Source organism: Ambystoma mexicanum, chromosome 3q, assembly GCF_040938575.1.
Source record: "Ambystoma mexicanum isolate Mex_15411 chromosome 3q, UKY_AmexF1_1, whole genome shotgun sequence".
Classification (NCBI taxonomy): Eukaryota; Metazoa; Chordata; class Amphibia; order Caudata; family Ambystomatidae; genus Ambystoma; species Ambystoma mexicanum.
In genome coordinates this window covers 333,809,941-333,835,282 of record NC_090926.1, presented here as the reverse complement: position 1 = coordinate 333,835,282, position 25,342 = coordinate 333,809,941, and the positions used below count along the sequence as shown (strand labels likewise).

The following is a 25,342-nucleotide window of genomic DNA, read 5'->3' as shown; positions in this document are numbered from 1 at the left end:
CAGCGGCAGGATCTCATAAGTAGCACAGAGATGAGGAAGAGTAGGGATTACCTAGATGGAGTACATCAAGAAACTGAGATGAAGAACTCACCTAACCCAGTGGAGAGTAATCTTGAAAACACTCAAAGAAGATCTGCAGAGGAATAAGCATACTGCGGAACCAATGCATGTGCACCATTAAATGTGGACACTTTAAACATACAAAAAGGAAAGAAGGACTGTAAAATACATCCGATCCATGAAAGCCAGCATGGCCCAGGGGAGAACAAAGCAGACCGGAACGCCGAGAAGGAAGCTATGGGGCTGGTCCGGAGTGGGAGAACCACTCGACAGTCCCACCAAGAGAAGCTCCAGGCGTTCCTTACAGCGGGACAGCGCAAGAAGGGAGACCCGCACCACCCGAGGGAAGTGTACAACTGCGGAGCCACCGCAGTCTGGAGAGAAACCACGAGGGTCAGGGAAGCCCACAGCTGATCACAAACGCCAGGGAAGACCCAGGACCGTGGTGGACTGAGAGAGAAGGTACACATTTTGCTGGGATGATGCTGGGCCCCCGTGAATGTGGTTGGGAGTCCAAAAGGGGAGAGCAAGTCAAGAATACATGGTCTGGGGCTCTACCAAGGGGAAGAGGCATTAGCTTAACTTGAGTCGCACAATACTTCTTGGCAGGAGGGTGAACCAATTCTATCAGAAGGGAAAGCCACACAAGTAAGGCGAGTCTGGGACCTGCATCCGCAAGAAAGCCCAAGGCATAGGGTATGGGACACTAACCAAGGGGAGAGACATTTGCATACCTTGGGCTGCGCAATAGTACTTGGCAAGAGTGTGAACCAAGTATATCCAGAAGGAGGGACACACAAAAGAAGCAAGTCTGGGATCTGCACCCATAAAAAAGGAAGAAAGATCCTCAGTACCTCTTCATAGTCACAGTACCTGGCAGAGTGATGAGCAAGGTGGGCTTTGCATAACAAAATGTAAAGGAAACCAGGGGAAGAAGCCATTCCCCATACAACACGATCTGCCCAGAAGCCTGAAAAAAGCGAGGGCAAGGGAGACATTCCCCAGCAAATATTATATTATTTCAGAAGCCTGAGAAAGGGAGAAGACATCCCCCTACATCGACCTGAGCAACCAGAAACTGGAGAAAGGTTAGGGGGAGGGAAACATCCCCCTAACACCACAAGCCGGGATCAAAGGGGGGGCATACCCCTGGCCAAAGAGTTGAAGAAGCTTATATGCTAAAGAGATCACAGTGAAGATAACTGTGATAAAAAATAACAAAGTTACTCACCGTAGTGACAACCTTACTCCTAGTCTATAGTCCCCTTTCCTCCATACTTTTGGGACATTCCGTCCTTCGGGACGGGACTGGAGCACTTTGAAGCATCAACAAATTATTTTTTGCCCTTTTATTTTCACGCTGGCCAACCGCACGTGGCCTTAACCCCGCCTTCCTGAGCTCCGCCATGCGCATCGTGATTCAGTCCTTTTCTATCGCCAAAGTCGAATAACCATTGGCAAAATAGAGGATTTTTTTTTAGGGGGGGGCTGCGCACGGGCATATGGAGGAAAGGGGACTATGGACCAGGAGTAATGTTGTCACTTACGATGAGTAACTTTGTTATACTCCTCCATTCCGTCCCCTTTCCTCCATACTTTTGGGAGATTCCCAAGCACTGCCCAAAGAAAAGGGAGGATGCAAATTTCCCTTCAGCCCAAACTGGGCATCAGCCTGGGAGCTCAGGTCAAGACAATAGTGTCTACAAAAAGCAGACGACGAAGCCCACATAGCAGTCTTGGCTATTGACTCCCAAGGGACATATCTTGGAAGGCAGCAGCAGCTGCTTTGCCACAGACCAAATGTGCATGAAAGCCCTTTGGGGGCTGAAGGCCTGGAATTGTATAAGCTTCTGAGATGCATAAAGCGACCAATCACGAAATGGACGCTTTTGAAGTCGGTTTCCCTTTTGGGTCCCCGAAAGTAAGAAAGAGTTGTGGGGTGCTTCTGAAACTGCTCGTTCTTTCAAGGTAAAACTTCAGAGCTCTTCCGACATCCAGATTATGTAGAACCAGATATTGACTGGTTTATGTGGAACTTTGAGACCATTTTTGGAAGGAAAGAAGGATGAGTGCAAAGCACAACATTATCCTTGTGAAAAGTCAAGAACGAGTGTTTGACAGAGAGAGCTTGGAGCTTGCTTATTCTTCTCGCAGATGTTACTGCAATCAAGAAGGCCACTTTTGGGAGAGGAACTTGAGTTCCGTAGTGGCCAGTGGTTCAAAAGGCCTGTGACACAGAGCAATAAGGACCACGTTTAGATCCCATTTTTGGTGAGGAGGCCTGACCGGCAGGAAGAGGTGTATAAGACCTGCGAAATGCCTCTTGATTACTGGATTTGCCTGAGAAAAAGAAATTATCTGTAGAAAGATATGCTGCAATAGCTGTCAGATATGTTCGGCACGATGAGACATGGATGTCAGAGGATGCAAGGTCCGATATAAAAGACAAGACAAAGTCAATAGAAGCATGTCGAGGATCAAGCTATTTAGCAAGACACCAATGACAAAAACAAAAACATTTACTTCTGGACTGCGCTCTTATAGAGGGCTTACGTGTTGCCTGGATTATGCGCATATTACCCTCTGAAAGGTTAAATTCCGCTAAGGCTCTGAACTCAAGCACCAGGTCGCCAAGTTGAAGGATTGTGGGGAGGGGTGCCACACCTGGTGATTGCTCTGGCGCACGAGACTGGGGATCTACAGTAACTTGATTGGGTCGCATATTTATAGGTACTGAAGCTCAGAGAACCAGACCTGGCTGGCCACCAAGGAGCTATGAACAGGAGAGTGCAGTTGGAGGCACTCCTGAGCTTCCAGAGCGACCGATGAATCAACGGCAGAGGAAAAAAGGCATAAGCCTTCATGTTGTCCCACGGAATCTTGAGCGCATCCCCCAAGGAAGATGCTCCAAGGCCGTCCCTGGAAGCACAGAGTGGTAGTTTCCTGCTGCTTGCAGTCGCAAAGAGGTCCACCGTTGGAGAACCCCATTGCTGGAAAAGCTTGGTAAGAACATTGCTGTTCATTTCCCACTCATTATTTGCCACAGACTCGCAGCTCAGGGAATCTGCCGCAACATTGATCTGTCCTGTAATGTGCACGGCCAGTAGCCACACATTGTGTTGGACTGCCCAATTCCAAATCTGGATAGGTAGATCCACCAGAGGAGGGGCCCTGGTGTCACCCTGTTTGTTCATGTAGAACATAGCTACAGAACTGTCTGTGCAAATTCACACCACCTTGTTGATGATAGAAGGCTGGAAAGCTTTCAATGCCAGGAAAACCGCCGGGAGTTCTAGGTAGTTGATAAGAGACATCCTGTCTTGGTGTGTCCACAGATCGTAAACCTTGTGATGACCCAACATAGCTCCCCATCCTAGGAGAGAGGAGTCTGTTATAACCGTGACTTGTGGTAAGGGTTCCTGGAAGAAGGTTCCCACTGAGAGGTTGTTGGAGGTTGACCACTATTGAAGATCCAACGTCATGGAAGATGGGATCGGTATCATTTTTTAGTCTGGGTCCAAAGCTTGAGACCAGCAGCTCTGCCACGCTAGCTGTGTGCACCTCATTTTTAGTCTTGCAAGAGGCAGACTCGAAACACTAGAACACATGAAGCCATCAGGCCAAGGAGTCTCTAGAACCACCAGGCTGACCTGTGGGAGGAGTTCAGGAAAAGATGGCACGTGGTTGATAAATCTGCAATTCTGTCCTCCGTTAGGGAAACTCTGGCAATGACAGTATCCCAACGGAAACCTAGAAATACCAGGTCTTGAGCAACCGTCATAGATGATTTCCGCCAGTTCACTGACAGCCCCAGTTGGAACAGGAGCTGGACGAGTGACTGAAGATTGGCTGCTGCTGCCCCTGGGCAAGAACTCTGCAGAAGCCAATCGTTCAAATATGGGTAGACATGAACTCTCTGCAGTCTGAGGAACGCTACGATGACCACCATCATCTTTGTAAAGACAGGCGGTGCCGAGCTGAGACCAAATGGCAGCACTGGATATTGGAAATGCTCCGTTCCCATGGAAAACCAAAGGTATTTCCGATGTGGGGCCCAGATCAGGATGTGCATATAAGCATCCTGGAGATCTACCACACTGAGCCAAATGCCCTTTCGGGAGAAAGGACCCTATCTGGCTGTGCGTGATCATCTAGAATTTCTCTTGGGGAATAAAAAGCTTTAAGTTGGAGAGGTCAAGAATAGTGTGTAGCCCAGCCTGGTTGGGTTTTGGCACTGTAAAAAGAGGGGAGTAATAGCCCTCCCCTTGCTCCCACAAGGGAACAGGTTCCACCACTCTGAGGTTCAGACGTTTCTGTACCTCGGCTCTGAGGGAGGGAGACCCAGTCTGCTGAAGAGGAGGGTGAGAGAGAGGGTGGGGTATGAGGGAGGGGTAAGCAGAAGCCTGCTCGGGCGACGGACAAAACCCATTGGTCTTCTGTGATGGTCTGCCACGCCTCCAGATGAGACTATATATTCCCTCCCAGCAGAGTCTTGTGTGACTGATGGAAAACATCATTTGGATGATTTATTGGGGTGAGACCTCCTGCTGCAGAGGAGGAGGCTGATGATTGAAAGAAAACCTGGCCACTTTGCCTATGCTGCTTGCTTCGAGGCCCAACAGAGGAACCTTCTGCTCAGCGTGCTTGACGCTCCTGGAAACATCTAAATCCTGAGAAAGACCTTGTCGGGTGCCCAACCTCTGTATAGGCCACTTTAGCTAGAGGCTGTTTTGCTAGGACCGACAAAGATTTAGCCGTTAGTGTGCTTGCCTTTGTTTTGTTGAGTTCCTCATCAGTGGAGGAGTGGGACAGATCTTTCCATTCAAAGGGGAGGTCGAGTGCCTTGTCCTCCTGCTGCAGAGGAGGAGGCTGATGATTGAAAGAAAACCTGGCCACTTTGCCTATGCTGCTTGCTTCGAGGCCCACCAGAGGAACCTTCTGCTCAGCGTGCTCGACGCTCCTGGAAACATCTAAATCCTGAGAAGGACCTTGTCGGGTGCCAAACCTCTGTATAGGCCACTTTAGCTGGAGGTTGTTTTGCTAGGACCGACAAAGATTTAGCCGTTAGTGTGCTTGCCTTTGTTTTGTTGAGTTCCTCATCAGTGGAGGAGTGGGACAGATCTTTCCATTCAAAGGGGAGGTTGAGTGCCTTGTCCTGAACCTCTTTCGAGAACTTTCTCACCTGAAGCCACACCTGTCGGGAAATGTCCATAAGGCCCAGAGCGGACGTATCTACATGATGGGCTGTGGATTCCAGCAGGTCCTGAGCCAGAACTCTGGCATTGGATAGGCCTTCTTTAAAAGCCTGTTCTGATGGGCCACCACGCGGCGCGTGGATTAACCCAGCTTCTGCGTGAGCTCCCAGCCTGATGGTCTCATAAGTTGGCCATGAACCCCCACTTTGGACCGCCCTTAGAAACAACTCACCCACGAGTTGTATGAACGCCCCCGCGCCCCAGCTAAAGAGAAAAGGAGCAGAAAATCGGACACTGAACGCCTGAGATACAACCTCTGCCATCACATCACAAAAACAAATGTGATCCCTGCCTCGAGGGAGACCCAGCAGCGAGGAGAGGTTGCGATACTCAAGAGGCCCAGCAAAGCGGAACACCAGGTCTGAGTGGCGAAGGCGATGCGCTGCACACATTTAGTCCCTCTGCCATCCCAGGGTCTGTGCAGCCATCCAGAGCCTGGAGTGCCGCCTGGTTCAGCGATGCCCGAGCCAGAACGTACACCAGTGAGAAGAGCCGAGGAGGGTGAGCGATCCGGGAGAGGCCGCTCTCAAGGCCCCCAACTGAGGTCTGGGGCATCATTGCAAAGTGCTGCCCCCACCGCTCAAAGAGCTAGTCCACGCTGTGAGGGTGGCTCGCTGGGCGAGCCGCGGGCCTCCCCCCCCTCCCTGCATGGACCGCAGACAAGGTGGTGGGCGAGCCTGAAGGGGTACAGCACCCCCGCGGAAGAACAGAGAAGCCCCGCGATAACTGGAGACCCCCTTCATCAGTCTCTGGTGAAGACACAGAAGGAGCTGGTCCCTGCCGAACCGATCCTGCTGGAGTGGCCAACATAGGTACGCCAAATTGGGATGACCTAATTCCCTGGGCATTATTCGCGGCCAGGAAGACACCCCAATCCTCGAATGGGTTTTCCACATTTGAACTGGTGTACAGTCTGAATCCTCAAAATGTGCTTGATATCCCCTGTGAAGAATGGGAAGGTCCTCACAGAAAACAGAGGGGTGATCATCCCCTCATCAGAAACACCCAAGAATATATGGGGAAAGTGCGAGAATTGGTCAAAACACATCTCCAGACCACCCAAGCAAGACAAGAACAAGCTTATAACCAGGTTGCATGCCTGCGAACATTTCAGATTGGAGACCAAGTGATAGTTTTGTTACCAACCACCCAAAACAAGCTGCTGGCGCGGTGGCATGGACCCTATACCATCACAGAAAAGATTTCCCTTACTAACCTACAAGGTACAACTGGCAGATAGGCGAAAACCTTCCCAATTATACCACATTAATAAGTTAAAGCCTTGGCATGAGAACAGTAATCCCCAGTTTTTGCTGTTGTATGAAAACAATGCCTGGACAACTCCACTACCTATAAAAGTACAGGGATTAACCATCCTGACCGCCTGCAAATCAAGGAACATAAAGAACTCGTACAATTGATCCAGAAATATTCAGATGTGTTTTCACCAAAGCCAGGAAGGGGACAGGGGATTACCCCTCAGATATACACTCCACCGGGTATAGTGATGCGCCTAAAACCCTATCGACTGCCGGAAGCTCGGAAACAGATCATGCAAGCAGAACTCAAAAAAATGTGGGAGTTATGTGTAATTGAGAGTTCCTACAGCGAGTAGTCATCACCGATCGTGCTTGTTCCAAAACTGGATCAAACATGGAGATTTTGTATCGACTTCCACTGACTCAATTACATTTTCCTGTTTTGATGCGTACCCCATGCCAAGAATTGATGAACTAGTAGAACACTTGGGACCAGCCCGATTTATCTCAACCCTAGACCTTACAAAAAAAGGTTATTGGCAGGTCCCCCTGGATGAGGAGGCTAAAGCAAAGATGCCATTTTCCAGTCCAGATGCACTGTTCCAGTTTACTGTTCTACCTTTCAGACTCGATGGGGCACCTGCAACATTTTAACGCCTAATGGACTTCGCTCTGGAGGATTGCTTAGACTATGTAGGTGCATACCTCGACGATACTCTTATATAAAGTGCAGATTGGGACGTACATCTTAGACAACTCGAATTTCAGATGCAAATTTAAGAATTGTTATGGACAGCATGTAAAACTGCCTTACAAAATCCTCCTTCCTGACTTGAGGACAGGTCCATACAGAAATATGCTGTGAAAGTGTGAAACGAAGACCATGTGGCTGCTGCACACAACTCCGGAAAACCCACTTAACAGCCAATCCCAGTAAATGTCATCTGGCCAGGAGCTCCGTACATTATCTAGGCTTCCAAGTAGGAAATGGGAAAGTCCTGCCTCAACAAGCCAAAGTTGAAGCAGTATAACAAACTAAACGACCACACACAAAGACAGAAATACAAGCCTTCCAGGGACTAGTTGGGTATTATCGCAGGCTTATACCCACATTTTCCAAACTCGCTGGGTCCTTAACAGATCACCTAAAGAATGTCCTAATCTTCTTCAATGGGATGATAAGACCCAGAAGTCTTTGGAACAGCTTAAAGAAGCCCTACGCAAACATCCTGTCCTTATTATGCCAGACTTTTCAAAATAATGAATTCTGCAGACAGATGCCTCCAGCGTCGGTTTAGGGGCAGTATTGTCACAGACAGAAGATGGAGAGGAAAAGCCTATCATTTACATAAGCTGGAAACTTCAACCCAGAGAAGAACAAGTTACTTACCCCTGGTAACGTTCTTGCAATTGGATGTTTCTCCCACGTATTCCTCATCTTTAGATAGATATCCTCTCCAGCTTAGTTGCTTTGGAATTTATTTTCAGTAGAGGCGCTGTGTGTCAATACGGTTGACTCGATGTCCCTCGATGCCCTCCGTCTCGAGGTTGACACCATCACTGGTACATAAAGCATGCGCAGCGCCCATTAACGTCTCTTCTATTTTTACGCCCTTGTGCACAATTAATGACATTAGTGTGTCCAAGCCAGTATAAGACCTTAAAAAAGCATAAGGTGTACTTATACTGGCGAAACGCTGATTGGTGATTGCGTGGAAATCCCCCCCGGGTCCAACAACTCATCTCTGGAGGAAGAATTTCCTAAAATGGGGCTTAGCAGAGTTGGCGGTTTTGCAGAATTTGAAGGTGGAGGAGGATGCGGGGGAGGTAACGGTTCACTGGTCCCAATTGTTGAACGACCTTGCAAAAGACAATGATCTGCGCCCTCCGTGAGATGACGTATCTGGAGGAGATGCGATAAAAGGGAGAGGGGGATTTTGGGGGAGTGGTTTGTAGATGGGCTGACTGTAACCTCAATGAACTATCAAAATTTGGGCTGGGCTGCTGTGGCTAAAGAAAACCGGAGATTAGTTTCGGGAGTGGGGTGGTGAGGGGGGGTAGTTTGACGGGGGGTAGGGGTTGTGTGGTTGGGTATGTTTGGACGATCTAGAGATGGGCCTGATTTTTGAGGGTGGGGACGGGGGGATAGCCGAGAGACTGTTGTATTGAACTGTCAATTAAAAATGTTAAGGGGGAGGGGAAGTTGGACCGGTTTTTGGCTGATGTGTTTATCAAAAGACAAATAAAAAGTGTTTTAAAAAAAGCATAAGGTGTAACGCACTGAAATTCTACTGCAGGGTAGGTTGGGAGGGGCGATGAGGAATAGGTGGGAGGAACATCCAATCGAAAGAACGTTAATAGGGGTAAGTAACTTGTTATTTGAATGGATTGTCTCCTCCCACGTATTCCTCATCTTTAGATAGACTCCCAAAGCATTGTTAGTTTTGGAGGAGGGAGTACGAATTTTAGATGCAAATTTAAGAATTGGTATGGACAGCATGTATAACTGCCTTACAAAATCCTCCTTCCTGACTTGAGGACGAGTCCAGACAGTAATATTTTGTGAAAGTGTGAATTGAAGACTATGTGGCCGCAGCACAAAAATCATGTATCGGCACCCCTCTCTGTAAAGCAGAAGATGTTGCCATGTCCCTTGTGGAATGGGTCCTGAGGTTTTCTCAGGGATCTTTCTCGGCCAATCTGTAGCATTCCTTAATGCCCAATATGATCCATCTAGACAAGTTTTGTTTCGTAACAGATAGTCCGAACTTGTGATCTGTGTATCCCACAAAAAGTTGTTCATCCTGACGTTACTAAGCCATCCTGTAAATGTAAAAGCTAAGTGCTTGTCTTGGATTAAGCCTATGTAGTCTTTCCTCATCCTTGCTTGGATGTGGAAGCGGGTAAAAAGATGGTAGCACAATTTTCTGTGATAAATGAAAGTCTGACACAACCTTTGGTAGAAAAGTTGGTTTGACTTTAAGAACTACCTCGTCCTTAAACAAAATAGTATATAGAGGCTTACAAGATAAGACCTGTAGTTCCCTCACCCTGCGGTTTGATGTTAATGCAACTAATGGGATGGTTTTATAGGTCAACAGCCATGAAGTGGCATGAAAGGAACAGACATAGGGAATTTTAGTAAAAGGTTGAGGTCCCAAATTGGAACTTGAAATGGAGATGAGGGAACATGTTAGTGTGTCCTTTTAGGAATTGTATTATTAATGGTATCTTGAAGTAGGATACCTCTTCTGACGTGCGCTTGAAAATTGAAAGTGCTGCCAAGTATCCATTACTGGTCCCAAACTGGAGCCCTAGATTTGCCAAATGTAAAAAAAGATAATATCATAGGTGTACTACATTGAAAAGGGTCCCCATCCCTTTCCCTGCACCAGTTACAAAATGTATTCCAGGGACAGCGGTACAAGTATTTAATTGCTACCCTTCTGGCCAAAAGCAAAATCTCCATTACGTCATCAGGGAGGTCCCAATCCTTATAAGTCAACCTCTCAGAAACCATGCATGAGGTTTGAGTGTCTTCACCTCTGAATGGAGAACCCGACCTTCCTCTTGCGAGTGATCTTCTCTTTGTGGAAGACGTATTGGAGGGCAGATGGACTTGTCCAGAAGGTCCAGGTACCATGTCCTCCTGGCCCAATCTGGAGCAATTAGGATCATGGATTTTCTAAACTTTCTCAACCACCTGATCACGTAAGGAATGACGGGGACTGGAGGAAACGCGTACAGGAGTGGAAACTCCCAGTCCACTACCAGCGCATCCCCTAGAGCACCTCTTGGGGAAAATTCCCTGGAGCAGAACAGTTTGAACTTCTGGTTGACACTGCTCGTTTATAGATCTACTTGATGGGTTCCCCAAAGGGCAAAGATCTCTTGAAGGACTTCCTGAGCTAGTTCCCACTCGTGAGAGACTGTGCTTTGCCTGCTCAGAGCATCTGCCGCTGTGTTCTCTTCGGCTAGGGAGATTCCTTCTTGAATTGCCCACAGCTGCATTGTCTCTCTGCACAGTGGTAGTGCAGCGGGCAGAAAGGCCTTCAGCGCTAGTCTGATTGCCCTCAGCTCCAAAAGGTTAATGAGTAGCTTGGACTCCGATGGAAAACAACGACAGCTGACAGTGAGAACGTTGGCGTGGGATCCCCACCCCTTGAGTGAGCTGTCCATAACTACTGTTATCTCTTTCTGGCCCTGGCTGCCAAAAAGGTTCCCACTTTATTCAGAATGTTGTCCTCGCAGGCCCAACCCCAGGAGATCCTGTGCGACCCGGCTTAGAACTTGAAGTACATCTGACATCTTGCCCAAAAACTGAGACCACTGGAACTGAGGGCCCATTGGAGGGATCTCATTCTCAGACGAGCCTCTGGCACCAGAAAAATGCAGGATGACATGAGGCCAAGCAACCTCAAGTAATCAAAGGCCAGAAGACGCTGGGCATTTTGGAATTTGGTGACCATCTGCTGAATGTGTTGAGCCCTTACCTCGGGTAGCAAGGCTTTCCCAGAGGACACAACCAGGACTGCTCCAATGAATTGGAGCTTTTGGGAAGGTATCATGTGGGACTTCTTGAAATTGAGGGAGAACCCCAGTCTGTGGAGAGTGGCAGGTATGCTGAGATGTTCCATGGACTATTCGGTATAACAAGTCCTAATCAGCCAATCGTCGAGGTAGGGGTAGACGTGAATCCCCCCTCTTCTGAGACTTGCTGCGACCACCGCCATCAACTTAGTGAAAACCTTTGGGGCGGAGGTCAGCCCGAATGGCAGAACTCGAAACTGATGATAATAAAGTTACTCACCGTAGTAACTACCTTACTCCTAGTCCATAGTCCCCTTTCCTCCATACTTGAGTGACATTCCGTCCTTCGGGACGGGACCGGAGCACTTTTGTTAAAAAGCATAACAAATGAAAATGTTTGTCCTTCATCTCTTTTTACGCTGGATACCGCACGCGCCCGTCAGCCCGCCCTGCTGAGCTCCGCCCCGCGCATCGCCCTTCAGTCCTTTTCTCAAGCCAGGTCTGCGACCATTTAAGCAATAATAGAGGTTACTTATTAGAGGGGACGGCAGGCGGGCGGGCATATGGAGGAAAGGGGACTATGGACTAGGAGTAAGGCAGTCACTACGGTGAGTAACTTTGTTATACTCCTACGTCCGGTCTCCTTTCCTCCATACTTTCCAAAGCACTCCTCACAGGTAATACGGGTGGATGGAACCTCCTTACTGAAAAAGGTTTTTAAGAACACCCTGGCCGAATTGAGCATCGGCCCTGGAGCTCAGGTCCAAGCAGTAATGCTTGCAAAAAGTTCATGGGAAAGCCCAAGAAGCCGCCTTGGCAATGGTTTCCCAGGGTACATATTTTTGGAAGGCAACAGCAGCCACTTTGCCACACACAAGATGGGTATGAATGCCCTTCGGTGGATGAAGGCCCTGGATGGTATACGCTTATGAAATACAGGAGGCAATCCATCGGGAAATAGTAGCCTTTGAAGCAGCTTTCCCTTTCGGGTCTCCGAACATAACAAAGAGTTGAGAGGAGCCCCTGAGTTCAGTTGTTCTGTCCAGATAAAACTTCAGAGCTCGTCTGACATCTAAATTGTGCTATACTCTCTCGGCATCTGAGGCCAGATTCGGAAAGAAGACAGGTAATGAGATAGATTAATTCAAATGAAAATCAGTCACTACTTTAGGAAGGAAAGAAGGATAAGTGTGGAGCACTACCTTATCCTTATGGAAGGTGAGGAACGGATGATCCACAGACAAAGCTTGAAGCTCGCTTACTCACCTTGCCGAAGTCACTGCAATCAAAAATGTCACCTTCCATGAAAGGTACTTTAGATCTGCCGTAGCCATGGGTTCAAATAGTTTATATCACAAGGCGGTGAGGACCACATTTGAATCCCACTTTGGATGAGGATTGCGTACCGGTGGAATAAGATACAATAGACCTGCAAAATGCCTTTTTATGACTGGGTTTGTCAAAGAAAAGAAACAACTGTCAGTGGACAGGTAGGCGGCAATAGCCAACAAATAAGTCCTACAAGACAAGACATGAATGCCCGAAGCTCCCAGATGAGATATGAATGAAAGGACAGTGTCTATCGTAGCATGTCTGGGGTCCAGCTGCTTAGCAAGACACCAGTGTCAAAAACGGAGCCAGAGGGTTTCCTGGCCACTTGGATAATGCGCATATTGTCCTCAGACAGGTTAAACTACGCTAAGAATTTGAATTCAGGCACCAGGCTGCCAAGCTGAATGATTGTGGAGAGGGGTGACACATCTGCTGATCGCACTGGTGAAGCAGGTTGGGAATAAATGGCAGTCTGATCGGAGGACAAATTGACAGATGCTGAAGTTCCGAGAACCAGAATCTGGCTGGCCACCAAGGAGTTATAAACAGGAGAATGCAATTCAATGTATTCCTGAGCTCGCAGAGTGACCGATGAATCTGAGGAAGAGGCGGAAAGGCATATGCTTTCATGTTGTGCCACGGAATCTCGAGAGCATCCCCTAGAGATGAGGCCCTGAGACCGTTCCCGGATGCATAGAGAGGAAGCTTCCTGTTTGTAGGACTTGCAAAGAGGTACACTTCTGGAGTGCCCCATTGGCGAAAGATGGTGGAGAGGACCTCCATGTTCAGTTCCCACTCGTAGCGGGCCGCTGCCTGTCGGCTGAGTGAGTCTGCAGTCACATTGAATTGCTCCGGAATGTGTACTGCCAGTAGCCAAATGCAGTGCTGGATGACCCATTCCCAAATCTGAATGGCAACGTACACAAGAGGCTGTGATTTGGTACCACCTTGCTTGTTGATATAAAACATTGATACTGAGTTGTCCGTGCGGAAGTGGACCACCCGGCTAGTGATGGATGATTGAAAACTCTCAGCTCCAGAAATACAGCCACGAGTTCCAAATAATTTATAAGAAACTGCCTGTCCTGCAGCGTCCATAGATCGGACGGGAGGAGTCTGTGGATATCAGTTGTGAGCAGGGCTCCTGAAAGGAGGCCCCCACTGTAAGATTGTTGGTCGAAGACCACCATAGAAGGTCCGTCATCATGCAGGATGGAACTGGGATCATCTTGGAATCCGCGTACGAAGCCTGACACCAAGAGCTCCGAAGAGCCAGCTTCCTCACGGCTTGGTGGTTCCAGAGAGTTCTGGGCCTCATGGCCTCGTGCATACTTGCTCTTCCTCTTGCGTGTCTCACAATGAGACGAGACGCGCAAGAGGAAGAGCAAGTACGCACGAGGACATGAGGCCCAGAAGTCTCTAGAACCACCAAGCCGTCATGTGCTCTGACTGGATGAAGAGCTGACACGTGGCGAATAGATCTGCAATCCTGTCCACCGTCAAATACACCCTGGAGTCAATCGTGTTCCAACGGAAACCCAGGAAAATCAGGTCTCTGGAGACTGTGATGGAAGATTTCTGCAAGTTCACCGACAGACCAAGATGGAACAGGAGCTGGAGGAGAGACTGGAGATTGCTCGAAGCTGTCAGTGGACAAGGGCTGCGTAGGAGCCAGTCGTCCAAATACGGATATACATGAACACCATGTAGCCGAAGGAAAGCTGCTATGACTGACATGATTCATAAAAGACACGTGACGCCGAGCAGAGACCAAAAGGGAGCACACGGAACTGGAAGTGCTCCCCTCCCAGGGAGAACCGCAGATATTTTCGATGCAGCCTCCATATCAGGATGTGCATATATGCGTCCTGAAGGTCCACTACACTGATCCAGTCGCCCTTCCGAAGAGAGCACTTTATTTGGCAGGGTGTGATCATCTTGAATTTATCTTGGGGAAGAGAAAGGTTGAACTGGGAAAGGTCGAGGATGGTGCACAGGCCAGCCTGGTTGGGTTTAGGCACTGTGAACAGATGAGACTAGAAGCCCTCCCCTTTTTCCCCGAGGGGAACAGGTTTCACCGCCCTGAGGTCTAGAAGCTTCTGAACCTCGGTTCTGAGGGAGGGTGTCCCGATATGTTGGAAGGGAGGGTTAGGGGGGAGGGGCAAGCGAAAGCCTGACCAAGCGATGGACAAAAAACTGGTCTTCGGTGATGGTCTGCCATGCCTCCAGATGAGATGAGATTCGTCCTCCCACCGGAATCTCGTTGGCAGGGAGACTACCTGCCCCTGGTGAGGAGGCTGATGGCGAGAGAAAAACCGACTATGTTGTTGTTTTCGACAGATGTCGCCAACCGTAGGTTCAGTTCTGCGCGCCTGGCGGTCCTGAAACCCCCTGAAGCCAGAGAAGGATCGAGACTGAGACCCTGACCTCTGTGTATAAGGGGCCTTAGCTGGGACCTTTGCCAGGACCGACAAAGATTTGGCGGTTTGCGTTCTCGCCTTGGTCTTTGTAAGTTCGTCAGCCATAGAAGAATTAAACAATTCCTTGCCGTCGAAGGGAAGGTCCAGAACTTTATCTTGCACCTCCTTCGAAAATTTCGTAGCATAGAGCCACGCCTGGCGGGAGGTGTCAATTTCCACCATCAGGTTTCGAGCTGAGGAATCCACATGGTGTGCCGCAGCTTCCAGGAGATCTTGTGCCAACACCCTGGTGTCCGACAAACCGGTTTTGAAGTCGTCCAGCCTATCCGCAGGAATACACTCCTGGAAATCAACCAATTCCATCCACAGCTTCATATTAGCTGCAGCCAGGATCAGCTCGGTATTTACTTGGCGAACTTGCAATGCTGAGTTGGCAATGACTTTCTTGCCCAAGGAGTCCAGAATCTTGTCTTCCTTGGAGAGAATCTGAGCAGCAGCCGTAGAGGTTGCAGAGGCCGGCTTGGATTGTAGCATGGCCGCAGCTACCACCGTCGAGGAGGGGAGCGGACAAGACGCCAAGGATATCTCTTCAGAGGTGTAAAGCCTGTAACGGGCTTCAATTTTCTTATTGATATGTAGCCCGCTGTGGGGCTTAGCCCAAACCTTGCAGGCAACAGCCAAAACATCCTTCTGGAGGAACAGGCCAGCGCGCTCTTGTGGTGACAAGGTGAACGCTCCCGAAAGCACCCACTACTCAGGAGTGGGGGCCTCAGGTACTGGAATGTCGAGGAGGGCCATCATATCCAAGACCTGGTCATGGAATGCTCTGACAGAGCGGGGCTGCTCATCGCTATGCTGATCTGCTTGAGGGTCATGCAGCAAATCGGGAGCAGAGGTCTGTACCGACGTAGGCTTTAAAGTGCTATCCCGTTCTACCAGTGTCTTCTCTATGGGAGACAGCGGGGGTAGGGGAGGAAGAGCTGGAGGCAGACCAAGAGGAAGAGGTGGTACCACCGCAGGAGCTGCTGGAGCCGCCAGAATGGAAGGTGGAGGCGGAGGTTCAGGGTAGATTTCCTTGATAAGACCCTTAAAATACTCCTTCATATGGTCAGAGTGCATCATCCTCTGATGAAGATTTAGGCGCTGGGGTAGGCATAGGCCTCTCATATGGGGCATGCCCCCACGAACGCAATGAGGATGGTTGCCAGGAAGGCCCACCGCCAATCGGGTCCACATAGACCAGTGGAGAAGAAATAGGTGGAAGCGAGACAGTATGAGGTAGCGGCATCCGAGCACACCAGTCATAAGAAGGGTGGAGCAGATGTTTACCTTCCACCTGATGTGAAAAAGGCTGCTCAGCCCCAAAATTAAGGTTCCAGCACCTGCCGTCGAAAACGTAGGTGTAAGGGAAGAATCCAAAATAGCCACCGTGGACCATGAGGGTTGGGCCGCCAGTTTGTTGAGGCCTGAAGAGAACTGCGTCACATGTGCAGATGAGGCAACCATCTCCTCAGGTTAGTCAGGGGACTTAAGTAATACCTTCGCCTTGACACAAGGATCCTCAGCAGAGCCGTTACTGGGGGGTCTCGGATGTTTACTTGACATCTTGGAGGTTGCCCCAAAATTAGCCTCCAGAGGAGGAACCGCAGCAGAGCCGGTAACAGAGGAGTTACAGTCTATGACCACCCTCTTTGCCCCCTGCGACCCTGAGCGCGGGAATGCTGAGGAATTACCCTTACAGACAAGACCTTTGGAGCAAGTCTCACGGTTTTGCCGGTACAGACCTTAGCCTCAAAAAGAGGAACCTCAGGTTTAGTCCCGGTATGTGTAGCTCCCTCGCGAGGGTCCTCAAGCCGTGGCTTGGTACAGAAAGCTCCAGAAAAGCATACCTGCCAACCCTACAGATTTAGGCGGTAGGCTACTGCTTTTTAAGCTGTCCTACCGCCTACCGCTTCCATGTACAGATCCTACCGATATTTATAGCGTCTGCCTGGATGAGTGGCAGCTTTATGGGGCTACGACCAGGCCTGGCTGCGTGTCAGCCACGTCCCTGGACAGCATGCTGAAGTGCACTAGAGCCAAAATTACTTCGGTTTTTACGGGGGGTGAAGGGTTGAACTAATTAATTTGATTGATGGGCACATGACTTGACATGCAAGCGCATAATGCCATACAGCCAATGGGTCAGATATGTGCCCGAACTCTGCTCTCTGTGTGTTTCCTGCTATGAGTGCACTGCAAAAATGTGCTTCCCATCTGCGGTGTCATGCCCTTGTTGTCTGCTAGGTCTTGGTGATTCTTTTGCCCAGTTAGCCATGTAATTGTGTAGTAAAACGTATAGTAACTTCCTTGTTCGCATTTATTTTCAGAAAAGTCTGGGGAAATTATAAGCATTACTCCTGGCAGTAAAAGTGCATGATTTTCAGAGATTGAGTCTGGTAAACAACTGACCCTTCCCTGACAGTTTGCTCTGTGAGATGTAATTCTTCTGATCGTGATGCCAAGTTAGGTAATCGCATGAAGAATACATTTCATATTTGACATGCAAAGTAGTTTGCACAATATGAATTCCAAAGCCCACCAAAGCTAGAAATACAGATTAGCTGGGGGCGCTGTTGAGCAGCCAAGCAATATGGCTGCCTAGCCAGTGAGCTCCGTCCCTGCCCACCAGAATCCGCTTTGTATCGGCGCTAATCCTTTTCATCCCCTAACGCTACTGCCACGATTCTTCTGCTGCTGCTCTCCTCTCCCTGTGGCTGAAGTCTGGGGAGAAATCGGTGCCAGGATCCTGAGTATTAGGTTCCTGGGCCAGCAGCGGCGTCCGGCCTCCTTGCGTTGCTGCTCTCGCCCGCGGGAGTGTCGGCCGCCGGGCTGCTGCCGTGTTCTGTCTCCGGGCACCGTCATCTGCTGACTACCTGCGGCCCCTCTGCTTTGGCTGGACCTCCTCTCCCGCTTATGCCTGGCGTGGCGGGGCCTGGAGACATCTGCCGCCCGGCAGTGAATGCACGGCTGGCCTGCTCGCTGCGGCTGCTCCGACGGCTGCCTGACAGGTGGCCCGCCGGACCGTTTCTGCGGCCGTGGACTGGGCAGGAGCCTCCCGGCGCCCACTTGCATACATGCGTGGCCCCCCCGGCCTGGAAGATCGGGGGCCGCCTGAACTGTGTTGAGAGGCAGCGCGGTATTCGCTCATTGGCCAGAGGACACGGACACAGAGACGCTGTGTGAGCGTGACTGCTTTCCCCACCACCCGTGCAGCGGCATCACCGGCCTGCAACGGGCGCGGGACGTGGGCGCTGCTCCCCCCACCGTGGCAATATACAGGATTTTTTTTTTATATATATATTTTTTTGGCATTTATGGTTTACATGTGGTTACAGCCAAGTTATCATTTAGATTGCTGATAGTTTTTTTTTTTTAAATAGTTTTTATTCTTTTAAACAAACAACACACCAAACATTACAACCATTTCGGACGTACATTTTCAATATAAAATCGTTACATTATTCACTGCTCTCTTCCGTCCTCCCCCTTCCCTCCCCAGAGCTTAGAGCCATCATTTCCATGCCATCTGCCTGAGCGTCTTCAGGTGTCTCAATTATCTTTATCTCATCCTGGTCTTCCGTAGCATGATTAACCTGGTGGGGGTTCGCCATTGAGGTCACCAGTTGCCTCCAGGCTATCAGGGGGCCCACCTCCTCCTCCTCTAGTGACTGCTTCATACCAGACCGCAGTTTCTGCTTCTGCCCATTTTAAGAGGTCTGCCCACCACATCTCCACTCTAGGCCTGTGGGCCGCTTTCCAGCACATTGCTATTCTGCGCTTACCCAAATATAGGCCAAGTCTTTCCTTTTGCTTATATGTTTTAGGGTACGAGGCCTCGGGAAGCTCCCCAGCATGCATGCCCAAGCTGACTCCACATCCAGCACCACCCCCCGGCTGGCCATTTTCGTTTTCAGTTCTACCCAGAATCTTTTCACCTCTGGGCAAGCCCAGAACATATGCAACATCCCCGCCTCCTCCTCTCCGCACCTGGGGCATTTCTGTATAGCTGAGCCACCAAACCTGGCTATTCTACCGGGGGTCAAGTACGCTCTGTGTGTGATATATAACTGGATCTGCTGGAGTCCCGCGTTCCGGGACACCTTCTTATGGTACTTTTGAGCTCTTACCCATTGCCCCTCTGTCATGGGTTCTCCCACCTCCCCCTCCCAGTCCAGCCTCAATTGGGACAACTCCTTCCCCACCTTCGTACTCAAGAGTTCATATATCCGAGATATTTCGTGCCCACCCTCCGAGACATCGTACATCATTTCTAAGGTGGCATCGGGTTCTTCTGCAAGTACTGTTTCAGGCCACCTTTCCCTCACCCATTTCATGATCCTGGTGTAAGTAATATATTGACCCCTGTTCACCCCAGTCTCCTCCATCAACCTATGGAATTCCACTGCCTCCCCCTCCTGCCATATGTCTCCAAGGGTGGCCAGGCCCATCGGTTCCCAGAATCTGCAGACCCCTTTGATCAGTTGGGAGTCTTCCCCACATAGCGCCACCAGCGGGACCTGCTGAGAGAGTGGGTCCCGGTCCCCCACCGTTCTCCATGCTCTACGCCAGACCTCCCAGCCCAGCCTCAACAGTCTCCCCATCTTCACCACTTTTGTCTTAAGCAGCCATACTGTCTCCTTTAGGAAGTATGGGGAATAATCGCCCCGCAAGAGCCTAGCTTCCGCAGAATCCTCTGCGGACAGCCATCTGGATACATATAATAGCTGTCCCGCCAGGTAATATATAGGTTTATGCCTCCCTTGTCGCACGAGTTTTGTAGTTTCCACAGGGCCACCCTGTTCCTGGAATTATGCCAAATGAAGCCCCTACACTGGCCATGAAGCTTAGCAAAGAAACGCCTGGGCAGCAAGAACGGGACATTTACAAAAAAGTGCAGCAGTCTGGGTAAAACCACCATTTTGAGCAACACTGCTCTTCCCATCATGGCCAGGGGTAGCTTGGACCAGAACCCCATGCTATTTTTTATGACATCAACAGCTTTCTCTGTGTTGTGCCTGTGCTCTGCTTCTATCTTATGGTAAATGTTTATGCCTAAATATCTAAACGTCTCAGTCTGCCAGGGTATCTGTAAGACGGGCAGTTTTTCCAGTGGAACACCTTTATACCTCCCTAAGGGGAATACGATGGACTTCGCAGGGTTTACTGAAATGCCAGAATGGACTGCATAACGGTCCATCACTTCCAGCACATATTGCACGTTCTCCTCTGGGAAGCGCAGGTAGAGGAGCATGTCATCTGCATAGAGTGTTATAAAATGAGTATTTCCTGACGTTTGTATCCCCACTTCCCCGTATTGCTGCCTTAGGCAGACCGCCAATGGCTCCAGCGCAAGAATATACAACATGGGCGACCATGGGCATCCCTGCCTAGTCCCTCTTTTGAGTTGCCACTTATCAGAGATTATAGTACCTGTTTTTACCCTCGCAATCGGGGAGCTATTTAACATTTTGACCCATCTAATGTACCCCGGTCCTATCCCATACCCTTTCAGGGTCGCTATCAGCCATAGCCATCTCACTCAATCAAAGGCTTTGACCGCGTCCAACGACACAATGGCCAGTTCGCACGAGTCTTTTTCAGTATGATCTATAATGTGGTGGAGCCTCCTATGGTTATCCGTAATATTTCTGCCGGGGACATATCCCGTCTGGTCCGGGTGTATCAATTTGCCAATTACTCGCTTAAGCCTATTAGCTAGCACCGCCGTGAGTATTTTGCTATCTTGATTAAGCAACGATAAGGGCCTATATGACCCACAGTCCACATTCGGCTTGCCCGGTTTCAGGAGCGAGATAATCACTGCTTCACGGAGAGATTCCGGCAGCTTCCCTTGTTCGTCGGCCTCATTAAACATAGCCAGCAGTGGCTGGAGTAGCTCCTGCTTATATGCTTTATAGAATTCACTGGGCAACCCATCCGACCCAGGCGCTTTAGACGTGGGCAGGTGTTGGATTACCGCGTCTAGTTCATCTGGGGTGATTGGGGCCTCCAGCTCCGCCCGCTCTGAATCATCTAAGGTGGGAAGCTCTATATCTTCTATCGTGTCCTGAATTTCTTGACCCATTTTTCTGCCTGCGTCCTCATACAGGCATTTGTAATATTTATGGAACTCCTCATTTACTTCTTCCTGGGTGTTCCGGATCTGGCCTTTCGCATTCTTGACTTCTCTGATCACCAGTCGGGGTGTCTCAGTTTTGTATAACCGTGCCAGTAGTCTGCCCGGCTTATCTCCCCCCGCATGTTGCCTCTCTATATATTTCTTATAATTTAGCTTACATAGCCTGTCCCAAAGTTCGCTGCTAGCTCTTTGCAAATCTCTTATCTTGACACTGTTCTCCCGGGAGGCCTCCCCCTTTCGCATCAAGTCCTCTAGCTCTCTCTCAGTTTCCTGCAAATCCCGCTCTATGCCCCCCTGGATTTTGAAATGGCCACCCTGAGCACCTCCACCTTAAATGCTTCCCATACGGTTCCCATTGATCGTACACTGCCAGTATTAATAACAAAATATTCCTCAATAGCCTCCCTCAGGTCCTCTCAGAATCCCGGGTCCTGTAGGGCCTCAGCTCTGAGCCTCCATGTTGGGATACGCACCCTGTGGGGGCGGTATTGCCACTCCACGACCAAGGGCGAGTGATCCGAAAGCACTCTAGCTTTATATTCTGCGCTCATTATTTCTCCCGCTACCTCAGCCGCAGCAAACACATAATCTAGCCTGGTGTGCAGGTAATGTGGAGCTGCGTAATGCGAATATTGCCTGCCCGTTGGGTGCAACCGTCTCCACACATCCTCCAATTTGAGGTCTGTCAACAGTGTCCCCAACACTCTAGCTGCTGGCGCAGGCTTTGCTAACTTGCCATCCGACCTGTCTATTTCAGGGTTGAGGGTGCAGTTGAAATCTCCTCCCCACAATAACGCACCCCCCAACAGGGGGCTAATTTTGCCATACAATGACCTACAATAGGTCGCAGTGTTGTGGTTCGGGACATATAGGTTAATTATGCTCACTTCTTTGTTTTCCAGGAGTCCCGCCACCACCACCATTCTACCTTCTGGGTCTATCGTTGATCTGAGCAATTGGAACGGCACATACAGTGCCACCCATGTGACCACCCCTCTTGCTTACGCCAAGTATGTGGCTCCCGTGATACTCCCCTTTCATTTCCTCTTTACCACCTCCAATTTCTCCTTGGTGAGGTGGGTCTCCTGTAATAGGGCTATGTCAATCCTCATCCTCTTTAGATACATCATTACTTTGTTACGTTTTAAATAATTATTCAAACCCCGCACATTCCAGGTCACTACTCTAAGGTTCCCCGCTTCCATTGACTTGATGTTCTCCCACCCCTCTTCGTTTTCCATTTCGTTCCCTATGGCTTGTATTCTGGCTCTTCTCCTTCACGCCCCCAACAACTTCCCTCCCCAACTTTACCCCACTGCACACAACTCTCCCCCTTACCCCTCCCTGCCCAACCCCAACAAGTGCCCAGCTCCATCCCTGGATCTCAGGCCCACCCGCGTCTGGTCCTTTTTCGTGCACCGAGTGCTAGGACCCCACGGGGCGTCACCAGCCTATTGGTGACCTAACTAAGCGTACTACTGTGGGGTGTAAGGGTTGTCTCCCAGGAGCTCCCACTAATATAATTAAGATTGTAATTGTGCAAACGGATCTTGTAAGCATGTATTTTCCCAGCAACACATTCCCTGTAAGCTTTATTTAATACTATAATCTAGTCTCCGGCTCCTGTCTGGATACCCGATTCTTGGGGGCAGCTCTGCATATCCAGCCATCCCATGGCATCCTCTGGTGTTTCAAAAAACACAGTTTTGTTCTTGTAGAACACCCTCAGTGTTCTGTGACCAGCCTCCCTCAACCTTCTTTTCACCGCCCCGAAGTTCATTCTGCTGCGTTGTACCCGCAAAGTCTAGTCCGGGTATGCTGTGATTTTCGCAGACCCCCTTTCGATCGTTCCTCCCTTCCGGAAGAATTTGAATATTTTCTCCCGATCCCGGTAGTTTAGAATCTTTGCAATCAGGGGCCGTGGAGGGGTTACCAGGGGCGGCTTTCTCGTCAGCGCCCTGTGCACCCTTTCAACAGCAAACCCCTGGGACAGAGCCCCACCAGTTATTTCCTGCAGGAGCACGGATTCCACGTATTCTGTTGGGTTAGGCCCTTCCATTCCTTCTGGCAGTCCAACGATACGGATGTTGTTGCGTCTGGCGCGTCCTTCTGCTTCCTCTGCTCTGTTCTCCAGGTTGCCCACACGCTGCACAAGGGCATGGAGATCCGATTTGTGGGCGGCGCATGCCGCCGTGTTTGGAGCCATCTCCTTTTCCAAGTTTCCAGTGCGTTCGGCGAGCGTCCTCACATTTTGTCTCAGCAAGTTCACATCTTCCTGGACCGCTCCGACCTTAAGGTCCAATGGCACTTTTAATTAGTTCATTGCCAGGCCCAGTTTAGTCTCCCAGGCGAATTTTCAAGTCCGCAATCGCTGCTAGCACTTCCTGAATCGTGCCCGGAGTCTCCTCTACTGCCATGGTAGTTTTGTCCTTATTGCTGCCCCCTTCCGCCCCTGGGGGTATCTTGGCATAGGCCTTTAGCGTTGGCTGTTTGTTCTTAGGTCTGACTACTTTACTGGACATTGTGCGTGCCAACCGGGTGTAAGGCGGCAGTGTCACCCGACACGAGAGGGTCCATGTGGTGATAGGCCGCTCTTAATGTTTAAGGGCCTCTTCAGCCGTATTAGGGGTATACCCCTACTGTCCGCTGCCCTCCTAGAATGGGCTGTGTCCTCCCACGTTCCTGTGCTCCAGTCGTGTTGTCCCACTGGCCCCTGCCGTGTTTTCTCCCGTAGCTGGCGATCAGGCGCTCACGCCGATTCAGCGCCCTTCTACTCCAGTGCCCTGTTGGGCCCCACGGCGATCCGGTCCACAGTCTTGTCTCAGGTGCTTTGTCCAGCCCTCTGCCCAATCCAGCTGCCCTTTACGTTCTCCTGGGGTTCAGCCGGTGCCCCGGGGTGAGCCACCTCTTCTTCCACTTTATGCGACTTGTGATAGGGTTTCCCAGAGCCCAGATCCTGCTCGGGCAGCTTGGTCTGGTGTGCGCTCTCTATGGGCCGCAATGTGGGAGCTCCGGCACCAAAGGACAGCACCAGCTTAGGTGCAGCCCCGCTCCATCAGCCAGCCAGGGTGTGCTATCTGGGCCCTCTGCCAGCCTCTTTGTTCCTTGCCACCAGTCCGTGTGCAGCGGGCAGCCCACTGTGCTCTTCGGCCCACTCCAGGGCCGCATCCGACCCCTCTCAATTTAGTTTGGCGCAGCTGAGGGGGCCAACCAAGCATCACCCTCGACGCGCGCCCCCTTGCAGCTGTGTTCTCAATGTTCGGTGAAGCGTTGAGTCCCTGCTTGCATGGCCACTGTATGACTCGTCTGGCCCTGCCGCTGCGTTTCAAGGCCACCGCCGGGGGGTACCGGCCCGATTTCGGCCCCGTCTCTGCTGTCTGTTTGGGTCGTCTTTCGGGCCCGCGCCCCATGGCCCGCCCGGCCCCACGGGCTCAATCAGACACGAGCCCCTGCTCCACCAGGCACTGCGCGCCCCAGGCGTGACTCCCGGCGATCCCCTTGCCAATAGTTTGCCCCTGCGTCGCCCCGTGCTCACAGCACCATCTGGGGCGACCCGACGCAGTCCTCTTCTGTATCCGGGAGCCGGGGTGCCCTGAGCGCTCCTGCCGCTCCTCCTCCTCTCCCAGCCCCGGGGTCCGCTTCACGTACCAGCGGGCTCCTTGCTGCTGGGCCTCCGCTCCGTTCACAGGCTGGGCGCTTTCTCCCCCATAGGGCCGAGGCAGGCTCGTCCGAGCAATGCAAGCCTGCACTTCTATCCAAGGCGCTTCGGTCAGTTTATGACCCTTTGTTCGTGTGCCGCCATCTTTTCTATTTCCTGGTCTCAAGAGCTGCTCTCCGGTGGCCTCGGTTCGCCCAGTTTAGCTTGGATTAGTTGCAAAAGTCGCTCCGCTCACGCACCGGACCTTCCCCTGTCTGGGGATATGTTGCCAGCATGCCTTTTTCTCCAGAATGTCAGCTTTATTCGCAGGATCTATGTCGGATTAACGGGAGCTCCTCAAGAGCATGTCCCCTCACGGCGCCATCCAGCCACGCCCCCCGCAATATACAGGATTGGCCCCATTGCTCCACCGAGGATCTATCAACGCTACCTCCTCCCCGTGGCGCACCTGTGCTGGGCTGTGGAACGCTCGACTGCTGTGCAGCCCTCGGCGGTGTGGATCGTGCCATTAACCACCGGCTGGCTGCGGCTCCTGTGCCTCATTGGCCCCAGTTCTGAGCCCAGCCCCGCTGGGTGGGCCGCCGCCCTCTGCTGGAGCAGTCTTGCGCCAAGGAACATACGGGTCTAGCCACCCCAAAGGCTATAAG

General features: G+C 50.7%; 1 protein-coding gene across 1 annotated transcript in view; it reads right to left on the bottom strand.

The window, feature by feature from the left end:
- Positions 1-25,342, bottom strand: part of SOX30 (SRY-box transcription factor 30) — a 698,329-nt gene that overhangs the window by 363,377 nt on the left and 309,610 nt on the right. The gene's annotated exons all lie outside the window — the stretch shown is intronic.